This window comes from Mus caroli, unplaced genomic scaffold, assembly GCF_978045245.1.
Source record: "Mus caroli unplaced genomic scaffold, Mus_caroli_1 scaffold_12, whole genome shotgun sequence".
Taxonomy (NCBI): Eukaryota; Metazoa; Chordata; class Mammalia; order Rodentia; family Muridae; genus Mus; species Mus caroli.
The window spans coordinates 46,744,107-46,767,835 of NW_028227267.1; positions in this window are offsets into that span (position 1 = coordinate 46,744,107).

Consider the following 23,729-nt stretch of genomic DNA (forward strand, 5'->3'; position numbering starts at 1 on the left):
AGAGAGAGAGAATAAGATGTGTCAGCTGATACAATAGTGTCATGGACTATTAGAGGAACAGTCAGTACCTTCACAATTGGATTTAAGGTCCTCTCCATAGGAGAGAAATCATATCTGGTCTCTACTGGCTAGTAGAAAAACCTCTAGCTAGGAGGCTCACAGGGACCGACTAGGTAAACAACTGTGGTTGTCTATTTCAGTGGATGACATCAGCTTGGATGGATGACCCCTTCCTTGTAGCTACAACTCCAAAACTACTCCTCCTCCTGCTTCTCTTTTCCCTCCTGGTCCTTGTTCTCCTTCCTTCCTTCCTTCCTTCCTTCCTTCCTTCCTTCCTTCCTTCCTTCCTTCCTTCCTTCCTTCCTTTCTTTCTTTCTTTCTTTCTTTCTTTCTTTCTTTCTTTCTTTCTTTCTCTCTCTTTCTCACTCTCTCTTCTTCTTCTTCTTCTTCTTCTTCTTCTTCTTCTTCTTCTTCTTCTTCTTTCTCCTTCTCCTTTTCTCCTTCTCCTCTTTCTCCTCCTCCTCCTCCTCCTCCTCCTCCTCCTCCTCCTCCTCCTCCTCCTCCTTCTTCTTCTTCTTCTTCTTCTTCTTCTTCTTCTTCTTCTTCTTCTTCTTCTTCTTCTTCTTCTTCTTCTTTTCTCTCTCCCTCTCCCTCTCCCTCTCCCTCTCCCTCTCCCTCTCCCTCTCCCTCTCCCTCTCTATTTCTTCCTCCACCCATCCCTCCCTCACTCCCTCCTTCCCCTAGAAGGGAGAAGTCCAGCCCTATTCTCTCTTTTGTCCAGCCATTGGATGATCAGCATTTATTGAGAAGACATAGAATAAAGGGTAAGCATTGTTTATACAAACTTGAGACTGGACATTCTTGCTGCAAGCATTGCAAGGCCCTGTTGAGGTTGAAACAAGATACTAAGGCAGAGAAATCGGCATTTGAATAACATAAGGATAACCTTTACACCATGCACAAAATACCATGCCTACAAGTGGTACAGTGTTTTACATTCATATGGCAAATGTTACACTTTAATGGCAAAAGCTTTAATCACTGAACCACCCCCAGTCATTTGTCACTGGAGTTTTAGAGCCAAAGGTCTATCTTTTGGATTCCAACAGAAGAGTTTCTCACTACCTTTCCCAAAAGAGGCAATTACTTGGTGATGAAAAGGAGAAAGACTTGAGCAGTGTGCCACATGAGGTCAAGGCCTGGATGCAGGGTCCCATCACCTCCACTCTGTCTTCAGAGCATGACTGTGAGCTTTAGGTCTCAACAGAGGAACAATTGGAGTAGGGAACAAGAAGTATAAATAATCAATAATCAAACATTTCTGGTCCTTCATGGTGGCCCAAAGAAGTTTCATAGACAGTTATCCTTTAAAGGAGACAGTCTAGTTTCCAAAAGACAATTATCTCACTTCCTGCTTCAGGCTGTAGCCTCTCCATTGCAGCCTCAGCCCTTGTTCAGAGTGGAGGCTTGGTGGTCCTGAGGTGGCTGTTGATTGGAGAGAATGATTTCAGCCTTGAAGAATAAGTGGAGCAGTTTGCTACTCCCCATGAGAGACAGGCCCTAGGTCATGCCTCTGTGCAGAGGACAGTGGTGACTGAGTGACAGAAGAAGTACACAATGAGGACAGAGAACACCAGGCCCTCACTTCTGCTTTGAGATCTGCTGCAAGCCCAGGCAGTGTGCTTCCTAGGAACCTGTTTCTCATCATGCAGCAGGTGCTCCTGTGTTCTCTGTGCAAATGAGTCAGCAGGATCACTGCTTCCAAAGGCTTCTCCCCTTCCTAGGCTGTGAGCACTACCTAAGAACATAGGGAGCACTACAAGCCATTTTACTCTCCCATGTTTTCTTTGCCCTGTGATTCAAATGTCAACATGTTTGGATGTGTGTGAACTTCTATCTACAGACTCAGAACTTGGAAAACAGCATAGTCTTATACTTCTAAGTAAGATTTGATTTCTTTCCTGGAACTCATGATGTAGATCAGACTTGAGTCCAAACTCACAAAATTCTGGAATTACAGCATGCACCACCACATCTGGCCTTGATATCTTAAGATGTGTATGTCTCATAATTTCCACAGGATATTTTAATACCTAATATTGATGTGTGAAAATAAATATCCAATCCATTCTCTTTAGATGACCTAGGTTTAATATCAAATAGATTACTATCTAGCATGAGCTCTGACACATTATTTAACTTTTCTGAATCTGTTCATCTGTACAGCACACATGACCTCACACACATCTCAGTGTTGTTGAGAGTAGTAAATGAAACAGAGTTGCTGCATGAGAGTCAAACTCTATTCTGCTAGATTCCTCATCTTCTGCTGCTGTCCTGAACCAGTCAGGCAGGTTCTGGAGTCTGCTTCTCTTCCAGTTTTGGCTTTCTGCTGCTATTCCGCCCAGGTTGTATTTCACAGGGTTATAATTCCCCCCAGTTTTCTTACTACAATTGTGTCTCATATACTCTCCCTGCTCTCAGGTTAACCCACCCTTAGTCGATCTCTTGCCTTACTGACTGAGTGATCTGACCCTGTAATTAAAAGGCTTTAATCCTCCAGAGTAAACCCAAGCTGCTTCTTGATCTGGTCTCCTTGCTCCTCTCTTCTCTGACTTCTCCAGTGATCTGCTCATGGCAGGTGGTCCTCTGGGGCTCCCAGGGCTGGTCAGCTGTTCCTACTCTCATGGATGAGTCACTGAAAGATGCAGCACTACTGTGTTTCCTTGGAGAGCTCTTTCTCTCAATTTTATTTATTCAATACTCACTCTTCTTTTAGGTCTCCACTAAGTTGTGACTTGTTCTGAATTCCAATATGGAGACACGTTCCTCATGTCAGATCACAATCTGATATCTTGCTTACTGGTTTGTCCTCACTGGACTTTGAAGTCCTGAATGAAGGAACTCTCTCGCTCTTGAATACCCAATGTCTAACCAAGTTAGCACTCAAGGCCAAGGAAGGTACTTCTGCTGAGGTACTCATTATCACCCAATAGTGATCTTAAACTTGGGTGTTGTTTTCTGTCCCCAAGGGGAAAACCTTTGTCCCTGTGAAATTTTGTCTTTTCACTTAATGGATGTAATCTACTGCTTCAGTCTGGTAGGGACTCTTTAGATCTTGACTCACACTTATTTATGCTATTGACTGTATGAACCCTTTGCTCCCTCAGCAGCTATCAACTGCTCTTAGCCACTTAGATAGAGGTGGGACCTTGGAGGTCCCTCCCATACTCATGATGGAATGTTGACTGGCCTGATTTTTGTGAATGTAATCCTATCTGTTGTGAGATGATGTCTACTACAGCTGTTATATCTAGAATTCAGCTCTTCTCTGTACCTACCAGCTTCTTGATTGGGCTCTTTCTTCCAAGATGTTCTCTGATTCATGGATGACTCACCCACAGCTGAGAACTCAGACTTATTCATACATGGCCCTTTGACCAGGTATGAGTCTCACCATTAGCCAGCATTCTCTCAACAGGGTTATGGGCATACATTGTTCTGCCAAAGAGCAGGAACAAGTAGCCTCAGACATAGCCATAGCACCTGCATCCTGGTCCTGGAGAAGTTATAGCAAGGCATGATCCCTGGAGAGACAAAGCTGACTGTTGTTTCAAAGCCTGTCTTGGAATGAGTGACCCTGAAGTATTGGGTTTTTAGCTAGTGTTTCTAAGCCTGGGCAGTTTGCACCTGGTTTACCAGGGACAAGAACTGGAGAGAGACCTCATGGGGTGATGCTGAGAGATCTACACTGAGGCCACAGGGCTGCTTCCTCCACTCCAAGCTTCCCATTCCCATCTCTTCCTTAGGATTCTTTTCAATTCCCATGGGTAACCAACTACACAAGGATTGGAATTAATTTGATGCTGATAGTCTAAAGGAAAATGAATGACAGAGTGTGGTGGTATACACCTCTAATCCCAGCACTCAGGAGGCTAAAGTGTGTGGAACTCTGAGTTCAAGGCTAGTCAGGGCTACATAGTGAGATTCTGTCTTTTAAAAAAAAATTTGACTACAACACTAGCCAACAAGAGAAGGATGCTGGAAGCTCAGCCAAGGGATAGAAGGACCTGTCCTTGGTTGTATCCTAAAGAGAAATAGAGGATCTTTGAGGAAACCAGGAAACATGCAAATGAACTGTTTACTCAAAATCCCTCTGACTATCTGCCCAGAGTATAGACCCACCGGATCAGGAGCCAATTTCTTGGGGTTATCATAGCTCAACAGGGACCCACAAATATAGTAACAGAGAGCCTTCCTCTATCAGTGAAATGTGTGTTAAGAAACCTTCAACTGTGCTAAAATCCATTAAGGAAAGAGATAAAAATCCTGTCTTTTGTCAACAAGATAGTTGGGGCCTTCAGCACATTTTCAAATGTGGATCACTTTCCCTGAGGACAAACTCTTCTGACACAACAGACTCCATAAACACAGCCTTTGATAGTTACCATCTTATTGGTGTTCAACAACTCTGTCTGGAGGAAGACTCCCCTGAGCAGAGGAAGGTAGATAAACAGGTCAGACCCCTGGTACCATGACCAATTACAGGGCTGAGGGAACCTGATAACTCCCTACCTCTAAATCTCATCCAGGGAAGCCTGGGTCCCTTTGAAGGTGAGGGTAATACAAACAATCTGCTTATAGGTCCTGAGCCTCTCACTTAAGCCTTCTTGCCTCTATTTTCAGAAATCTTTCCTCTTGATCCAAAAGTACAATGGGAGGTGATATGTCACTTCTGAAGCCATCTGTAAATCTGAGAAGCAGTTTGTTTGCTTGCTTACTTTTGCTTGCTACACTGGCCTAGAACATACTTTTGTTGACCAAGTCTGGCCTTGAACTCAAGGATCTACCTGCTTTAGCCGCCTGAGTTCTATGATTAAATGTTTGAGCCCAGTGAGGAATAGGTTTTTAATCAGATATTCTCTCATGTCCTTTCTGTTGTTGGGAAGAGACTCATTGAGCTGCATATTAATCTTAAAAAGATGCTACTTCTGTTTCTGCTTCCAGCACTTTCCTTTCTGCTTCTCAAACACAGGACCAAATGCCTGTCCTTCTAGTTTCCTCTATAGCTAGCCTTGGAATCTCCGCTGATGCTCTGCTAGAACAGAAGAAATCATTAGCTCCTCAATAGTCTCCTATGCCAATCCCATTAACAGAGAGCCCAGATTCCCCAGCCAAGGCTGTAACTGGCATAGGATAACAGTTTATTTAGTAGCAATTGCTTTTCAAAACACAAGGGCATTAAATATGCAGCTCAAAGGGGAATCTGCTTGATGCCCACAGGGAGATATTGGCTGTGGGTCAACATATCAGGACAAGTTCAAAGTTATTTAAAAATAATATTTAGTTAATAGTCTTATGTCAAAAGCTATCTATATATGGTACTGGCTCTCTTGGGATCCATCGTCATGGCTTTTCTGTGCTTTGCCCTGTCTGGGGCCATCGGTTGGTGAAATGATTACTCGTGTTTGGATCTTGTTTTTGTTTGGGTTTGGTTTGCTTTGGTTTGTTCTGTTTTTGCCTCCTGGTAGGATTTATATCTTAGAGACTATAGCAATTTTATACTGAAGTTTGATGCCAGTATCGCAGACAGTTCTGAACACAGGGCATCCAGACCCTCTTCAACAAGCAATAGACAGAACAGGAGGAGAGTTTCCCTGTCCTCTGACTGAAAGTCTTAGAATCCTTACTATTGCTCTTCAATTTCCTTGAATGATTTCTATGACCACAGATCTCAGGAAGCAGTTGAGGCAGGAGAGTAGGGAGGAGAGTGAAGCCCAGAAGCCCTTATCTAAAGCCTTCCACAGTGTGTATGGGGAAAAAAACTGATTTAGTGAAAAGGAAAACTGGAAACTCCCCATTATGGCTAAAACTGGTGCACATTCCAGAGCAGGTTCTTAGGAACTGTAGAGTGTATCTAGGGTAACTCACAGCTCATTATAGTACACACTCTCCTGGGTGTCTATCTGTAAAGATCTATCTGGAAAGATTATAACCAAACCAGTCCTGAGAAGGAAACTGTCAGCACATCATAAAATCTAGAGTTCCTATTTGGTTTAGATTTTTTGAGACTGGGTCTCTCATACAGCTTGGGCTGGCCTTGAAATTGCTGTCAGAGGATGACATCAACTTTTCATTCCCTGACTTTACCTGCCAAATACTGTGATTGCAGGCAAGTGGTACTAGGTACTTCAAAGTCATGGCGGCCATCGTCCCTCTTGATTACGCCAATGGAGTAAGACTCCCCACCTTTTCTCTCACCCCTCTCCAACTCTACATCAACTCTGAGAAGAGATGGTTCAAACATCCAAGCCCTGGGTTGAGGTCAAGCAGACACGCAGTCCCCTTTTCCAGATGGTTGCCCTGACTGTCAAGTCCAGCAGGTGCAGTCACAGCCCTGTCTCCAGGACACACAGGCCTTATCTCCTACCTCACCTCTGACTACTGACACTATCTGTGTTCTTCAGTTCTGAGGAAAGAGGCTCAATCCCCAGATCCCCTTTCCCACTTTATCGGTTCTGAGTTTCACTAAATGGATCAGATGTTTCCCAGTGTGCCAGAAGAAAGACATGTGACACTATCCCTTTCTCTTTGTGTGTATGGTGATGGTGGTGGTGGTGGTGTTTTAGCAGACCAAACTATCTTTCAACATAGTTCTTCCCAGGTCTCTTTCAGTCACTTCAGGGAAATTTTACCCATCTCTTGTAACATTTCCCTCCAGAGTGGGCACCACTGTCCCCAACCCAAAGCTGAGGGGCTACTAACTTGTCCATCCCAGCTCATTCTCTGCAGCTCACCTCCCAGGATTTCTCTGTGAAATGACCCCTTGTTATGAAAAAGCAGGAGGAGGTAGGATGCTGGCAGTTGCAACAGCTCTTAAAAAGCAGAAGGAGAGTGAGTGAAAGGGGAAATTTTAGAGCAAATTGTGTTGAGGAGAATTTCACGGGAAAAAACCCACACCCATACACTTAAAATAAAATTTAGTGAAAAGACCAGAAAATGTCGACAGAAAAAAGTTAGAAGGAGAAGCACCCACACTGGGCACTGTACACTTACCACATATCAAGTGTCTATATGTGACCAGGATGAATGTTAATGACAAAGGAAAAAGGAAATTTAGTTTAGTGAAGGAATGTCTTGACTTCCTTAAAGAAAACAACTTCAGTGTGAAAAAGACAAACAAATGCTGACCTCTGATCTCAAGCTACAAAATGTCTTCCCACACAAGGGCCAAACAGGCTTGGCAAGAGAAGCAGAAACCAGCCTTCGCTACTCAGCTTTGGGGACCCACAGGTTGTCACAACACTGGGCACCTTGTCGCTGGAACTGAAGAAAATGGATAGAGTTATTAGTCTGAGGTGGGGTAGGAGATAAGGTCTGTGTGTTCTGGAGCCAGGGCTGTTGACTGCACCTGCTGAACTCACAGGATAGTCAGGTCGACCATCTAGAAAAGGAGACTGTGTGCCTGCTTGACCTCAACCCAGGGCTTGGATGTTTGAACCATCTCTTCTCAGAGTTGATGTAGGGGTGAAGAGGGGCAAGAGGAGAGGTGGGGAGTCTTACCCGATGGGCATGATCAAGAGGGACGATGGCCTCCATGACTTTGAAGTAGGTTTTTTGCTCTTTTCAGGCCCACTGAGTTCCATCTCCTGGCTTCTCACCTGCCCACAGCATGTAGTCCCCTTCATCCCCCTGCCTCACTCAGACTCATCAAGTCTCCCCAGGGAGTTTTTAAGGTTCAGAAATGCTTCTCACACTTCCACAGAAAATGGCCCATCTCTATTCTTCTTAGTGACTCAAAGTCAAAGCTCTTGTATCTTCCCCAGATTCTATTACTGTTGAGGCCAGCAGTGGTAGGAAGAGGGGCATCAATTCTCAGAAGGTGGGATGTTAAGATGGAGATGCCCACACATCTCCTTCCCTTTGTTCTTCTGCAGATGTGTTATTGCTCAGAAATTGTTCAGTCCTCTTTATGGTGAGCTGTAGTGAAAGATCTTCACCTTTCTATTGTATTGTTATAATCATTAGATAGTGTTTACATAGGACTGTTTGGATTGCCTAGTCCAGAAACTTCAGTTAGAGTGGTGTTCCCTTTATTGTGACCTCAAACTTATTTTTTTAGCAGGGTAGAGGGAAGAGAGAGATCTGGAGACTCTTCTCAGAAAGAAGCAGTAAGCCACAGAGCAGCTAAGGACTGGCTTTTCTGGACAAGTGAAAGTCATCCTCAGGAGACAGCCTGGCTACACACTTAGAAGCAAAGCCTTGGAAAGCCAGAGTCATAAGAGATATTTATATTTCTGTGTTTCATTTTTAAAATTATATGGTGCTGGGCTCTGCAGAGATGGCTCTGTGGTTAAAAGCACGTGGTACTCTTCCAGAGGACGCAAGTTTGGTTTCAGTACCTATGCTGGGTGGCTTATCACTTTCTGTAACTCCCTTTCAGGGCACCTGATGTTGTATAATAGCATCTGTTGGCATGATCATCCACATGTGCACAGACACAGAGACGCATGAGCCTCAGGGATCAGTGAGATGTTAGTGGTTAAGAGAACATCCACTCTTCCAGATTCTTTCCCTTGCACAGGACCCCAATTTGTCACCGGGAGGCCACAACTGCAGATAACTCCAGCTCAAGGAGAATCAGACACGTGTTTGGCTTTTGTGAGTACCTGTACATGCATGGCACATGTGAGTGCACTCACATGTGAAAGTTAAAAGATAAACTTTAAACATTGCATTTAGAAACAATAACAAAAAACTATACTCATGGCATAGTTCATAATATTTTTCTGATTGGTTCCTGTAAAAGATTCCTTTCTATATTTCTATCTAGCTCAATTTGCTCCAAAGATAGTACTAATGATCTACATTTTACAACATGGACACTCAAGAGAACACCACTTTATTTTTTTAATAATTTTATTAGGTATTTTCCTCATTTACATTTCCAATGCTATCCCAAAAGTCCCCCATACCCTCCCTCCCCCCCCCTGCTCCCCTAGAAACCCACTCCCACTTTTTGGCCCTGGAGTTCCCCTGTATTGGGGCATATAAAGTTTGCAAGTCCAATGAGTTTCTCTTTCCAGTGATGGCCGACTAGGCCGTCTTTTGATACATATGCAGCTAGAATCAAGAGCTCTGGGGTACTGGTTAGTTCATATTGTTGTTCCACCTATAGGGTTGCAGACCCCTTTAGCTCCTTGGGTACTTTCTCTAGCTCCTCCATTGGGGGCCCTGTGATCCATCCAATAGCTGACTGTGAGCATCCACTTCTGTGTTTGCTAGGCCCCGGCATAGTCTCACAAGAGACAGCTATATCTGGGTCCTTTCAGCAAAATCTTGCTAGTGTATGCAATAGTGTCAGCGTTTGGAAGCTGATTATGGGATGGATTCCCGGATATGGCAGTCTCTAGATGGTCCATCCTTTTGTCACTAAATGTAATATAATTTTTATTTGTTTTTCTTTGTGCTGGGGTTTAAACCTAGAGCCTTGTGCACTCTGTCAATGAGCTACATTCACAGCATCAGATAGATAAAGAGTTTTGGCAATAGTTTAAATGCATCTGTAAGATTTTTGTTATACAAACCTCCCTTGCATTCCCAACCACTGACGCATCTCCAGACCTGCTCACAATTCTGTTGTGAAGTACAGCCAGAGTAATATCCTAGTAGTAAGTCCTCAGGTTTTACTTTCCAAACTCGATGAATATCATAAGGTTATGTCTCAAGAAAAATTTCCTCACTTGAGCTATAAGCGACAGTATTTTGCTTTCCAAATTTATAGATGTATTTGTGCAGATTCCATTGGTCCAAAACCTGGAATTTCTTCAATCCTGGGATCCTCTTGCAATGATAACTCTTGACCTACTGACTGATGCCCAGTGCCAACAGTGTTCTTAACTGCTAAGAAGTCTCTCCACCTCAACAGATTTTTAAAAATCATGTGTGTGTGTGTGTGTGTGTGTGTGTGTGTGTGTGTGTAAAACTGTAAGTGGAATTAGAGGAAAAGCAAAGAAGAAATCTAAAGGACAGTATAAAATAGGGGAGTAGAACACATGGAATAGGAAAGCAGAAGTTAGGACTGTCTGAAACAAGAGAACTAAGCACAGGGCAAGGAAGTGCAAGAAAGGTCAGAGAGGCAGAGAAATGAAGGAGAAATTATGATTACACAAGTGAGTGAAATGTTCATGATAAATACCACTACTTTGTATCTACCCTTTATACAGACAAAAACCAGGAAGTGGATCTTCAAACTGTACTTTCTGGAGTGCCCCATCCATCTGAGAAGACTGAGGCTTAGCATCCTGATTCCGTGTCTTCCTCTCGAATTTAGCTAGCAGATTCCATAGGAAATGGAGACAGAGACATTCCATCTCATGTTTATCCATGTGGCCATTCTAATCTCTGAGACAGGTGTTGGCACTTTTCTCCCTATATTCTCTTCCTTCTATGTAGCTAGGGTGGCTTACACTCTCCCACACTATAATCTCTCTGAGAAGCAGATGTTACAGGCAATGATCTGAATCTGGATAGCAGCTCATGGTGTTTCAGGGGGGTTGTGAGATTCTTTATTTATTTTCCATGTTTGGAGTTTGCTCATTTGCTTTATTATAATTGTTTACATTTATTGTGTTGGTGGGTGCACACATACTGCAGCACATTGTTTGCGGTCATGTATGTGAAGGTCAATGGAAAACTTACAGGAGTTGGTTCTCACCATTCTGCAGTTCAAATTCAGATCATTATCAGTGCCTTTTATCACTGCTGTGATAAAATAGGGCAAAACCAACTTGTATAAAAATGAGTTGCTTTTGGCTTACAGCTCCAGATAGACACTGGGACACAGTCCAGCTCCCAGTGTAGCATTCTGCCAAAGTTATGACAGCAGGCATGGAAGTCATACTAGTAGGAAAAGAGCTAATCACATTATATCCACATTCAGAAAGCAGACAATGAGCCAGACATGAGGCTAGGCTATGGAGCCTCAAGACTTGGCCTCAAAGACCTCCTTCTCCGCAACTTTCTGAAAAAAACTGGGGACAGGGGCCCTCAATTTTGAACACACAGATTCCTGTGTGATTTGGGGAACCTAATTAAGACAAAGCATTAGACCCAATTCCCAACAGAAAGGATGAGAAGACATGGATTAAGAAAGTGTCAACTCAGGAATAACAGAGGGAGTGTGTGTTAGCCCCAGAGAGGTTTGGAAGTGCCCAATCACTGGGCTAGTAAAGCATATCAAAAATCAGCCGGCATGTGTGTGTCTTTCATTCATGAATCCAGGACACTTGAGCGACTATAGAGCTATGGAGCTCAGAGCAGATTAACAATTTACCACTACCCTTAACCACTGAGTCCTCTCTCCAATCACTCTTAAATTGCTGTTTAGTGTTATGGGGGGATGTGGAAGTCAGAGTTCAGCTTTGAGGAATCTATTTTCTTTTTCCACGGTTACATAGGTTCTAGGAATCACACTCAGGTAGCAAGACATGAATAGCAAAGGGCCTTTGCTGGTTGGTCCACCACCTCACTCCACCCTCACCCTTATCTCCATATTCCTTAGTAGGAGGATTCACATTATTAAGACCTAGGTAAAATAGCAATGCCAAGATGGAAGGTTAAGGCCTAAGTAAAAATGATAAGGCCTAGGTAACTGTTTCCTGGATAGCCTGTCATTTTGTGCAGTTACTAATTTTATAAGGAAACTTTCTCATGTGTTGCTTCTGCTGCTACTAGGAAACTTTCCAATGCCAAGTTGATTACATATGCTTTTATGTTCTATGCCTTTGGAAATCATGATAAAATTCAATAGAACTGTTTTATATAATTACCCACAATAATCTTGGACTGAACCAACAACTCAGCAGCACTTCCAGCACCTGCAAAAACCCTTATGGTATTTGCTTTTATCAGTTGCCCCTGGATGGATCCCAACATAAGACACCTGCATCGAAATCAAGAAGGAGGAAGACCAACGTGTGGATACTTCATTCCTCCTTAGAATAGGGAATAAAATACCCATGGAAGGAGTTACAGAGACAAAGTTTGGAGCTAGCACAAAAAGGATGGAACATCCAGAGACTGCCCCACCTGGGGATCCATCTCATAATCAGCCATCAAACGCAGACACTATTGAACATGTCAGCAAGATTTTGCTGAAAGGACCCTGATATAGCTGCCTTATGTAAGGTTATGCCAGTGCCTGGCAAATAGAGAAGTGGATGTTCACAGTCAGCTATTGGGTGGATCACAGGGCCCCCAATGGAGGAGCTAGAGAAAGTACCCAAGGAGCTGGGGGGATCTGTAACCCTATAGGTGGAACAACAATATGAACTAACCAGTACCCCAGAGCTCTTGACTCTAGCTGCATATGTATCAAAAGATGGCTTAGTTGGCCATCACTGGTAAGAGAGGCCCATTGGACATGGAAACTTTATATGCCCCAGTATAGGGGAACACCAGGGCCAAGAAGTAGGAGTGGGTGGGTAGGGGAGCAGGGGTGGGGGAGGGTATAGGGGACTTTCAGGATAGCATTTGAAATGTAAATGAAGAAAATATCTAATTAAAAATTGAAAAAACCAAGACTTCCATTTTGAGTAAGGGTCAAGTAAAGTTTAAGTTGCCAGGACCTATGCTTCCCTGCTCTCTCCCTCTCTCTGCCTTCCTACAATCAATGCCTTAAAACCATGAACTGCCTACTCTCATCGGACCTGCTGAGCTGGGGCAATGGAGCAGGTCTTCCTGTAAGGAGGTGCTTACTCAGAACCTCCCACCAGGAAATTTCTCTGTGTTCCCAGCAGCTTCCACCACCACCAACCTGCCCACTGAGGAAGCCACCTGAGCTGGCCAGCCACTCTCCTCCCCATGGAAACTGAGCCAGCGCTCCCTCCTCCTGGACATTTCCCTTCAGGCCCCAGACCAGAGTCTGCCTGAGCGTCCCCCATCCTAGTCACCCCCACTTTGGTCTCAGCTCTTCAGGGACATCCAGTGGCATCTGCAGTGTCCCAGCCTGAGAACCTGACGTCCCTGGACTCTGTGTGGACCAGGGAACCCAGAATGATCTCTTCCACAGCGCGCAGAGCTGTCTGCAGTGCCCAACAGTCTGAACACAACTCTGCCAGGTCTGCAGGAACATGTGTCACCAGATCTGGCTAGTAAACACATCCTTTTCAAAACAAAAAGATAATAAGAGAAATTGATGCTGGATTATATTTTCAAAATCTCTTTAGAGGCTGACATCTTGATTCCAAATCTGATTTTTAACTGTACTGTTCTACATCATTATTCTGTTGAATTATATAAAGTTGGCTTCATACACATAAGCAGTGGAAAGAGAAGAGCTGACACACAGCTACCACAGAAGAGTTGATGGACCACCAGGGTTATTGGTGCACACATGATGTAATCAGCGACAGCCTCTTGCTCCTGGGATCCACTGTTCTATCACTGGGAGAACCTTGACACTCAGAAACATTGTCTTGAGAGTGTTGAGGGATAAAGATGGAGACCTTTCCCACTTCTCTCATTCTTGAGACAGTAGGGTTTGGCCCTGCTGCCACTGGAGTAGAATATGCTAGAAAAGACCAGTTACTAGATATAGACTTATTGGTTTATTTTGTTATTTACTTGATTTACTGATACTGTTTGTACTGCCAGTTTGTCAACCGTGACTTCACCTGCTACCTGAAACAGAATGGCCTGGAGAAATGACAAGGGTCTGAGACGTTTAACCTGCTGACTACCAGGGATGCTTCTGTAATCTCTTGCTTGCTTATCTGCCCAACCTTGTGGTCCTAGAGTATAAAATGAGAATAAAAGCCAACCCCACCCTGGGATCCCTTCCAGGAGTTATCCTAGCTTCAGTCCACAGGTGACACCACCTCTCTTGTGGTCTCACTGGTATCAGTGGGCTGATTCCAGAAAGATTGCCACAAAACCAATGTCTTACCAATGCCTGTGGGACTTCTGCCTGAAGATAGACCAAGACAGAAGAGATAGGAGGGTGGTGAAGTAACGGATTCTGCTTCCACCATCTGAGTTCTGATAAGTGGCTTGTTAACCCATAACAACACCTTATTGCTTAGTGCCTTTTATCTGAGATGTTCTGCGGACATCAGAATGACAACTTTTTTTTTTGGAAGGAGGATGAAGTTTCAAGGCATAAGAGGGGATAATTTTATAATGAACTTTGAACTAGAACTCATGTTGTATGGTTTTGTTATTATCACATGAACATTCATGATTACAGTAAGTTATTTAAGGACTGCTCATGCAAGTATATAATGTTTCAGGCATAGGCTGCCCTTACTCCACTGAGATCTCATTCCTTACCCACCCCTCTTCTCAGTGCTTTCCAAGCTGAGCCATCTCACCATCCCTTAACACTTGATACCACTGCAAATCAGCAAGAGAGCTCAAGTAGACCAATGCAAAGTCCATTTGGGTCAACGGCTCCTGCCATGATTCCAATACTTTGGGAGGAAAAAGCCAGAAGACTCAGGCTAGCCTTAAGGACATGCTGAGAAAACAAGAAACCTTAAAGAACCACAACTCCAAAGAAAAGAGATGGAGGTAGAGAGAAAATAGAAGATGAATGGGTGAAGCCTGAACAGGCAACCAGTGCTAGTATGCTAAGCACGTTTGTCCCTCCTGCACCCTGAGTGAACTAGCTGCTTCTCCTTTAACACAAAATTCTAACTATCAGGTCCTATTTGCTGGAACAGACATCTTCTTCAAATGTGTTGTCCATAGCAATGTTGTGATAGGCTTACCTAATTTCCACTAGCTGACTTGTTGGTGTGCCTAGCTCTATACTGTTCTTCCTGCAAGTTCTCATTCACAGTAAAGCAAAGGATAAGGTCACAAAATAGGAGCTGAGACCTGTGCCTTTATCTGTGTTCTGGCTGACCTACACTGTGCCTTTTAAGTTTTGAAATTAACTGCAAATATATAGATTTACTGTTTTCGGGAGAGGTGGCTAATTGGCTAAGGGCACAGACTGCTCTTCCAGAGGTCCTGAGTTTGATTCCCAGACACCACATGGTGGCTCACAACTACCTATAATGGAATCTGATGCCCACTTTTGTCTGTCTGAAGAAAGTGACAGTGTACTTACATATATTAAATAGATAGATAGATAGATAGATAGATAGATAGATAGATAGATAGATAGATAGATATTTTCAGTTTTCAACCTAAAAGTAATCTTTATTTCTACCTTCTGAGAATCAGAAGTTTGGACAGTGTGAATATAAACTTCCTGGATGCCACACCCAACAGAAGCTGAAGTGATATCAGACAAGACGGCACAAGCTTTACCCCAGCACTTGAGAGGCACAGTCAAGTGGCTCTGAGTGTGTCTGAGCCTAGCCTGATCTACACAGCAAATATAAAGCTAACCAGGGCTAAATAGTGAAACCTGTTTCTCAGAAAACAAACAAATTAAACAAAACAAAAACAGTTCTCGGCCCCTGAGAAGGTGAGAGGTAGTTTATTCAGCACTGGGGAGACAATGCCAAGACTAGTACTGGTTCAATAATAGTGAGCTGGCTGAAGGCAAATCAGACAGAAGTTGGACAGTTGGTGGTACCTACAGACTCACTCTAGATAAGTGCCATACACTGAACAGGACCAGAGCTGCTGAGCCCTGGAGTCCCTGAAAACACCATGAAACTAAAGAGAGTGTTCTTATGGATAAGACTGAGATATAAAAGCCTTGTAGGTTAGGGAAGGAGGCAAGAGCTAATGGTGCCCTAGAGACCAACATGCAGCCTCTAAATGACTGTCCCCAGGGCTTATCCTAACTGCTTCTAGTTTGTTCCAAGCAGCCATTTCCCAGGGCAGTGTCATCAAAGAGGAAGGCTGCTGAACATTGAAGCACAACCCCACTGGGATGATCTCTCATTTCAGAGTGAAGCAGGACCCCCATCTCATACCAGTTTCCCTATCAACAGGCTGAGGAGGCTGGGCAGTTCATTGAGAGTTACAAAATTCTTAGTCTAGTAAAGACACTATAGTTGAGAAGATTCCAGTGGGAAGATCATCCACATCTGTGATTTCTGTGTTACAGAAGAAAATGAGGCCATCTCTATGCCAGGTCCTCCTTTCCCAAGCCCTGTACCAGCACAGGAATGCATAGCCCGCTCCTGCCCTCTGCTGACCACAAAGAGCTCTTACAGACCTCACTCCTCTGGGGTAGCTCACAGCCCAACTTTTCTTAGCCTCCTGTAGGCGCCCAGCTTCATCCTCTTCTTCTCTTTCTAAGACTGCACACTCTGCAGGAGATCTCCACCTCAACTCTGAAGTTGTCAGAGTGTTGTGTGGCCCTCAGATCGGAGAGTCACCAGTCCCATTCTGTGTCAGCCTGGACCATCACACCAGATTCTGGTCTTTGGTTGTGAAATGAAGGATCTGTAATAAAAGATCTCATAGATTCCTTCCATCTAGGAATCTCTCTAGTGCTTTGAGTCACTGAATAAATGTGGGTGCACGTGCATATGTGTGCATGTGTGTGCATGTGTGCATGTGTGTACGGGAACAACTATGAAGGGAAACAGATATTCATTTAATTTTAGTGTCAGGGATATCATCCTGTCAGTTGGCTTTCTTGTTTGGGGGTCTGTGGTAGAGAAAAGCCCACGATGGGAGGCATGTGCAAGAGCAAAGCTGCTCAAGGTCAAGGCAGAAGAAAGGAGGACAGGAAAGGGCACTGTGTCCCACAACATCCTTCAAGGGCAAGCCCACGGCATCCTAGCTTCTTCCTGCTGAGTCTTACTTCCTAAAGCTGAGCATCCATTCACAGTAGCACAGGCTGCTTACAACCTGGCTCATAAGCTATGTCTGGAAGTGCAAGCCTGGGACCCTAGAACTTCCAGCCTGAGGCAGGAGGACAGAAAATTACAATCTAATCTAGGTTTCTAAGCAAGTTCAAACCAAACCCAAGCTCTAGAGTGACACCCTACTCAACATTCCTTAGCACCCCCAAAAGATTAGCCCCCAAAACAGGTTACTGTGACAATTTTATAAATGTTGTCCACTGTCATTTCCATAGACAGCTGGAGCACTTGGCAGAACTGTGTCAAATACTCCACTGAAACTGGACATCTGACAGTCAGTCAGTAGGTCAAGAGTAGTCATGGCAAGAGGATCCCAGGGTTGAAGAAATTCCAAGTTTTGGACACAACCTCTCACCAATGGAATCTGCACAAAAGACATATATCAATTGGGACAGCAAAATATTCACTGTAGCTTATAGGTCAAGTACAGAAGTATTTCTTGAGACAATACCTTATGATATTCATCAAGATTGGAAAGAAAAACCCAAGGACCTACTACTAGGATATAACTCTGGTTGTACTTCTCAACAGAACTGGGAGCAGGTCTGGAGATGCGTCAGTGGATGGGAATGCACGGGAGGTTTGGATACGAAAAACTTAGAGAGTCATTTAAACTATGGAAGCCAAAACTCTCTATCTATGTGGTACTAGGGATGTAGCTCAGTGACAGGTCATATCTCTACATTGCAAAAGGTCCCAGGTTCAAACATCAGCACAAAGAAAAACAAAAATAAAAATTCTGTTAGGGTTATTGCATCTTTTTAAACCTTGGCTTGTGGTAACTCTGGCATCTTAGATAAAGAGGTGTTCTTCTGAGTGTCCATGGTGTAAGACTAGACCATCAGTACTAGGTCTGGAGCAAATGCGGGTAGATGGAAATGTAGAAAGGAATCTTATACTGGAAACAATCAGAAAAATACTATGAACTATGCCGTGACTACAGTGTTTTGTTATTGTTTCTATATGCAATATTTAAAATTTATCTTTTAGCTTTCACATGTGCCATGCGTGTGCAGGTACTAACAAAAGCCAAACACGTGTCCAATTCCCATGGGCCTAGAGTTATCATTAGTTGTGGCCTCTGGGTGACAAACTGGGGTCTTCTGGAAGGGGAGGAATCTGGAAGAGTGGACGTTCTCTTAACCACTATCATCTCATTGATCTCTAAGACCTATTTTTACTTACGAGTCTCTGTGTGTCTGTGCACATGTGTATGAACATGCCAAAAGACGCTATTAGAAGACATGAGATGTGCTGGAATGGAGTTAAAAGCAATTGTAAGCCATCCAGCATACGTGCTGAAACCAACCTTGGGTCCTCTGGAGAGCATCAAGTACTCTTAACAACTGAGCCATCTCTGCAGACCTCACCATCATATAATTTTAAAGATGCAAGACAGAAAGGTAAATGTCTCTTATGATTCAGGCTTCCCAAGGCTTTCTAAAAGTGTGTAGTCAGGCTAATAGAAAACTTGTCTGTCCCTTACTGAAAACAGTCGTAAAGCCTGCAGCCAATCAACAGGCAATACAGAGACTTCTATGTAGAGTTCAAATTCAGAGTTCCAACTGCCCTGCACAAGAGGGCTTGAAATTTATTCTTTACAATGGAGCCAGCAGCACCATGGCTTGGCCAAGTGAAGAGACAGAAGGCTGGTTGCACAAGCAGGCAATGTACTAATCCGTGGGTTCTGCACCAGCTCCACCCCCAGAGCCTGCTGTATATCTATGGGCCCAAGTGGAGCTCACCCATTATCCCTGATTTCCAGGACAACCAGCGCTCAGTTCCACGGGAGCCACAACACAGACTAGGTAAGACACTGACTGTCTTGGCCTGGGACAGGAGAGGTGAGTGATGGGACAGAGCCCACGAAAAGTGACACCAGAGGGCCTTGAAGAAAACATAGGGGAAACTGAGAGAAGGTGGGAGCAGTCACTTCTCTTCTGTCCTCACAGGAAATATGGATCCGAAGCTGCTTGAGTCCCAACTTTGTCTCCAGGTGCTGCTAGGACTTGTCCTAATGCTTGCGTCATGCCAGCGACCAACCCCTTCTCAGTGGTTTGCCACCCAGCATATCACTAATAAGTCCAACCTCCAATGTAATGTTAAATGTTGCCGATTAACTGGAATAGAAGATGCAAGAACATAAATACTTTTCTTCATACAAGTTTTGCTAATGTTGGTGTGTGTGTGGCAATCCAAGTGGCTTGTGCAGCGACATTATAAGTACAAACTGTCATAACAGTTTATCTCAGGTACCTATAACTGTCTGTAACCTCACAAGTCATCAGCAGTGCTTTTATTTGCTGAGCCAATTCACTGGTCCGTTAGGAGAAGTTTGAGAGCCTTCCTTGGATCACAGGTGGGGGTTTATTCCTCTTTGTCCTCAGGTGGAATCTCTGCTTTGAGGCTGCTGAATTCAGCTTGAAAATATAACCCAGCTGTTAAGATCAAGCAATGTGACATTCATTGGGGTTCTCAGAACCACCTGGGAAGGTCCTTTCCACAGAGGATCCAACTGTTCTGTGGATTTTACCAGAAGAAGCCAGATCCATTCAGACTGAGTGTGTACAACTTTGTTTCCATACTCCTGTAGGGTTATTGGACTTGCCCCAAGTTCATAGTGTATTGTACTGAATCATCTGATTGACCTCAGAGTCTAACCCAGGACTCACGTGAGGAAAAGCTATACAACGACCAAGGACTATACTTGGTGTCAGTTTGTGGAGTTATTCTAACACTCCTGGGGCAGCAAGAACAGATTCACCCATTTATCAGGTTTCTTGGCAAAGTTTTCCTAGGATCTACTTAAGAGCTTGGTTAATGCTTTAATACAACCTGAGCTTTGGGGCTTCCAATCAGAGTTCAGGTAATAGTTTATCCCTAGAGCTGTGGATATAGATTGAGTCACATGTGGTGTATATAAAGATTAATCTGTGAGTCTTAAATGATCAGGAGAGACCAAACCTTGGGACAGTGTCCTTTAGGGACACATATTTGACTCCTCTGTAATCGTTTCAACTCCAGTTGCTAAAGATTTTACTCAGTACAAGAAGGTGTGTAAAACCACTAACACATATCTGAAGCTGCCTCAAGGAGACAGAAGAATAGTCTACCTCCCAGTCCTCACTGGGATAGGAGCCCCTCCTCTGCATTGCTCCAAGATGTGTAAAGAATGAGGGCAGCAGCACTGTGAAGACCATAGCCCTGCTATTCTTGCTTTACTGTAGGTAACTCTCTACCCAAGAACAGTCAAGTTAACATTTACAGAGTGACATCCCTCCCTGGATGGAATGAGTCATGTATTCCCTGATTTTTCTTAATTGCAGGACCTAGAGAGTAAAGTTGTTTTCCACATTGATCCAAGGCCAGTTTCTGTTGCCCCTTTTTCATGGCAGAGTGTTGCACATATAGGTTTTATATCATCTGTCTTTAGAAGGATCAGTACTCTCATGCGGATCTATCTGCAATGCTGTATTCTTTGCTTTTCTCTGGGCTGGAATATTTCCTTGGGACACATGAGACATGCATGCCCTTCTGATGGCCCTCCAAGTAGATAACTGACCTTTGCCAAAATCTTTGACACTGTCCAATAGGTTTAAAATCTTTTTGCTTATGTTTGCTTACGTTTTATAGGTCAGATATTGGCTGATAACCATTACATAGGTCCTAGGAATCAAACTCATATTGCCAGACATGAATAGCAAGAAACTTTGCTGGCTGATCCACCACCTCACTCCACCCTCATTCTTATCCCCATATTCTTTGGTGGCAGTATTCAAATTGTTAAGACCTAGGTAAAATAGCAAGGCCAAGATGGAATGTTAAGACCTAAGTAAAAATATTAAGGCCTAGGTAACTGTTTCTTGGATAGTCTGTCATTTTGTGAGGTTACTAATATTATAATGAAACTTTCACATGTGTTGCTTCTGCTGTAACTAGGAAACTTGCTAATGCCAAGTTGATTACATATTCTTTTCTGTTCTGTGCCCTTGGAAATCATGATAAAATTCAATAGAACTGCTTTGTCTAGGTATCCACAATAAACTTGAACCCGAAACAACCAGGCAACAGCACTGTCTGCACATATGTATAAGTCCTTATGGTATTTGCTTTTGTAAGTTGCCCCTGGGATGGACCCAATCATGAGAGAGACACACCTGCATCAATTTAGATTAAAGCTTCCATTTTGAGTAAGGGTCAAGTAAAGTTTAAGTTCCCAGGACCTCGGTAGGACTTCACATCCAACTTGGTACAAAGAGACGTGTATATGGGTAACTGTCATCCTGGCTGACAAGTTAAGACATGAAAGTTAGACAAATCCCATCCTCGTTGACAAGTTACGACATGAATGTTAGACAAGGCAAGTCCTTTGCCACAGTTGAACAGGACAAGTGTACAACAAAGACATGTTCCTAAGGAAACCCCCATCCCTAAATCCTGATTGGTGAAAATCTTGGCACAGATATTTGTAATCTCAGGCTTAAAAAGCCCTACTGGATCTTGACTCAATGTCACAGTCTGCTCCCGAGTCTGATCTGAGTCCCTTATTTATCAGCCTTGGGGTGTGGTGTTCAATAAACCATTCCTGTTTGGTGAGATCCACCAGTGTCTGAGTGGTGTGTGTAATGATTCCCAGACCCCAACACAAACATTTGAGTCCTGTTGTCATTTTATACTCTAAAACTTGCCATGACTTGTGGGGCAGTGAGCTGTGCACAGACAGGCTGGTCCCCAGTAGAGCACAGGCCTTGAACCCTGGTGACCTGGTAGGTGGTGACCTCTCCCTGCATGGGATGGCAGGTGTTCAGCCACACCTCCTGGGCCCCTGGCTCCTACCACAGCCACAACCTTCCACAGCCCCCCTGCAGGGAGGTGTGTGCCCATCAGCCACACAGGCAATGCCTCAAGCTCCTAGTATTCTGTATGGACTCCACCCTGACAGTTACCTGGCCACAGCGAGGTATGCTCCTCTCCACAATTACTTGGCAACAGCCAGGTCAACCTGCCCACTCTAAAAGGGGATATTTGCCCCCTTCTCCCTCTCTTACCATCTTACTCTCATGTCTCTCTTACTCTTGTGTCTCTCTTACTCTTGCTTCCTGCTTGCTCCTCTTCTCCCCATCGTCTTCTGCTTTCTCTCCATGTGGCCATAGCCAGCATCCCTGCTTCCTTGCTCTCTCTCTCTCTCTCTCTCTCTCTCTCTCTCTCTCTCTCTCTCTCTCTCTCCCTCCCTTTCTAAAATAAATGCCTTAAACCATGGACTGCCTCTTCTCATTGGGACCTACCTTGCTGGGGCAATGGAGTAGGGGAATACCCTCATAGAAGCATGATAAAGGGGAATGGCATCGGAGTTTGCAGAGGAGAAACCTGGAAAGGGGATTCTATTTGAAAATCAAATAAATAAAATATCCAATTAAAAAATAAGAGTAAATTGGGGAAAGGGAAAAAAAGAATTTGGAGTCATCTTAATAAGGAGTCAACAGCACCTTAAGAGCACACCTAAAATCTCTAGGATGAAAAGAAGCAAACACATTTAAGAGGAATAAATGGCATAAAATACTCAAACTCAGGGCTGAAGTCAACCAAATAGAAACAAAGAGCAAGATACAAAGAATCCTAGAGCTGGTTCTTTGAGAAAATCAACAAGATAGATAAACAGCCAAACTAACTAAAGGGCACAAAGACAGTAAAATAAGAAAATCAGAAATGAAAAGGGAGATATAACAGAAACTGAGAAAATTAAAAACTCAGCCTATCTGACTAGAAAAGCCTATGCTCAACAAACCTGGAAAATGTAGATGAAATGGATGATATTTTACTTTATTTTAAGATTTTTTTTCGAATGTATGAGTGCTCTACTGCATATACACACACATGCCAGAAAGAGGGTATCAGGTCCCGTTATAGACATTAGTCAGCCACCCTGTGGTTGCTGGGAATTGGATTCCGGAGCTCTGGAAGAGAACCCAGAGCTCAGAACTGCTGAGCCATCTCTCCAGCCCAATACCACATACCAAACTTAAATCAAGATAAGTAAACTATATAAAATGTCCCATAAACCCTATAGAAATAGAAGTACTTATTAGAATTCTCCCAACCAAAACCAAATAAATTAAAAAAAAACAAACCCAGTAACAACAAGGGCATTGATTCTCTAATCTGGAGTAAATCTGCACAAATCATGTTTGAGACTTTAAAGACAGGTGATTTTGGCTCAAACCTCTAGAAGTTCCAGATGCCTCCAAATATTTTCATCTACAGTTCCATGAAAGAAATGTTACTGCATGTAGTGTGGAACTACATATTTTAGGTCCATGGTACCACCTTGTAGTAGCCCTATCCAAGCTACTGGATCCTGTGTCCTCTGGTTGTTCCACTTGTCTAAGAGCTATGGTGGCTACCACTATTTAAGGGAAAGAAGCAGAGAAGTTAACACTGGTTAAGCATCTTATACTTACATCACCCCATGCAGTTAAGGTTCTTCTCAAAGGAATAGCAGAACACTGGATGATCAAGGCATGGGTGAAAAAGTAGGTCTTTTTACTGGACTATCCTGGAATCTAGATTGAAAAACCCAGCTGTCATCAGTCCTACTATATCCTTGCCTGATGATGACCCACAGAAACTCATCAATAATTGTCTGAGGAAACAAACATGATGAAAGAGATCTGTCTAGAACTAAAGACACCCCCACATCCCATGAAATCTTTCAATTCTGAGGCAATGCTCTACAGGGTTGGGAACATCATCAATAACATGGATCCAGGGACACAGGGGCTTCAGCAGAAATTGCAACTGAAATTATTTGGACCCAAGACTTATAGACCAAATACATGGTGAAAAAGAAGGCCTGTTACCAGGAATGTCACAATGCTTTAGTTACTGCACATGTGA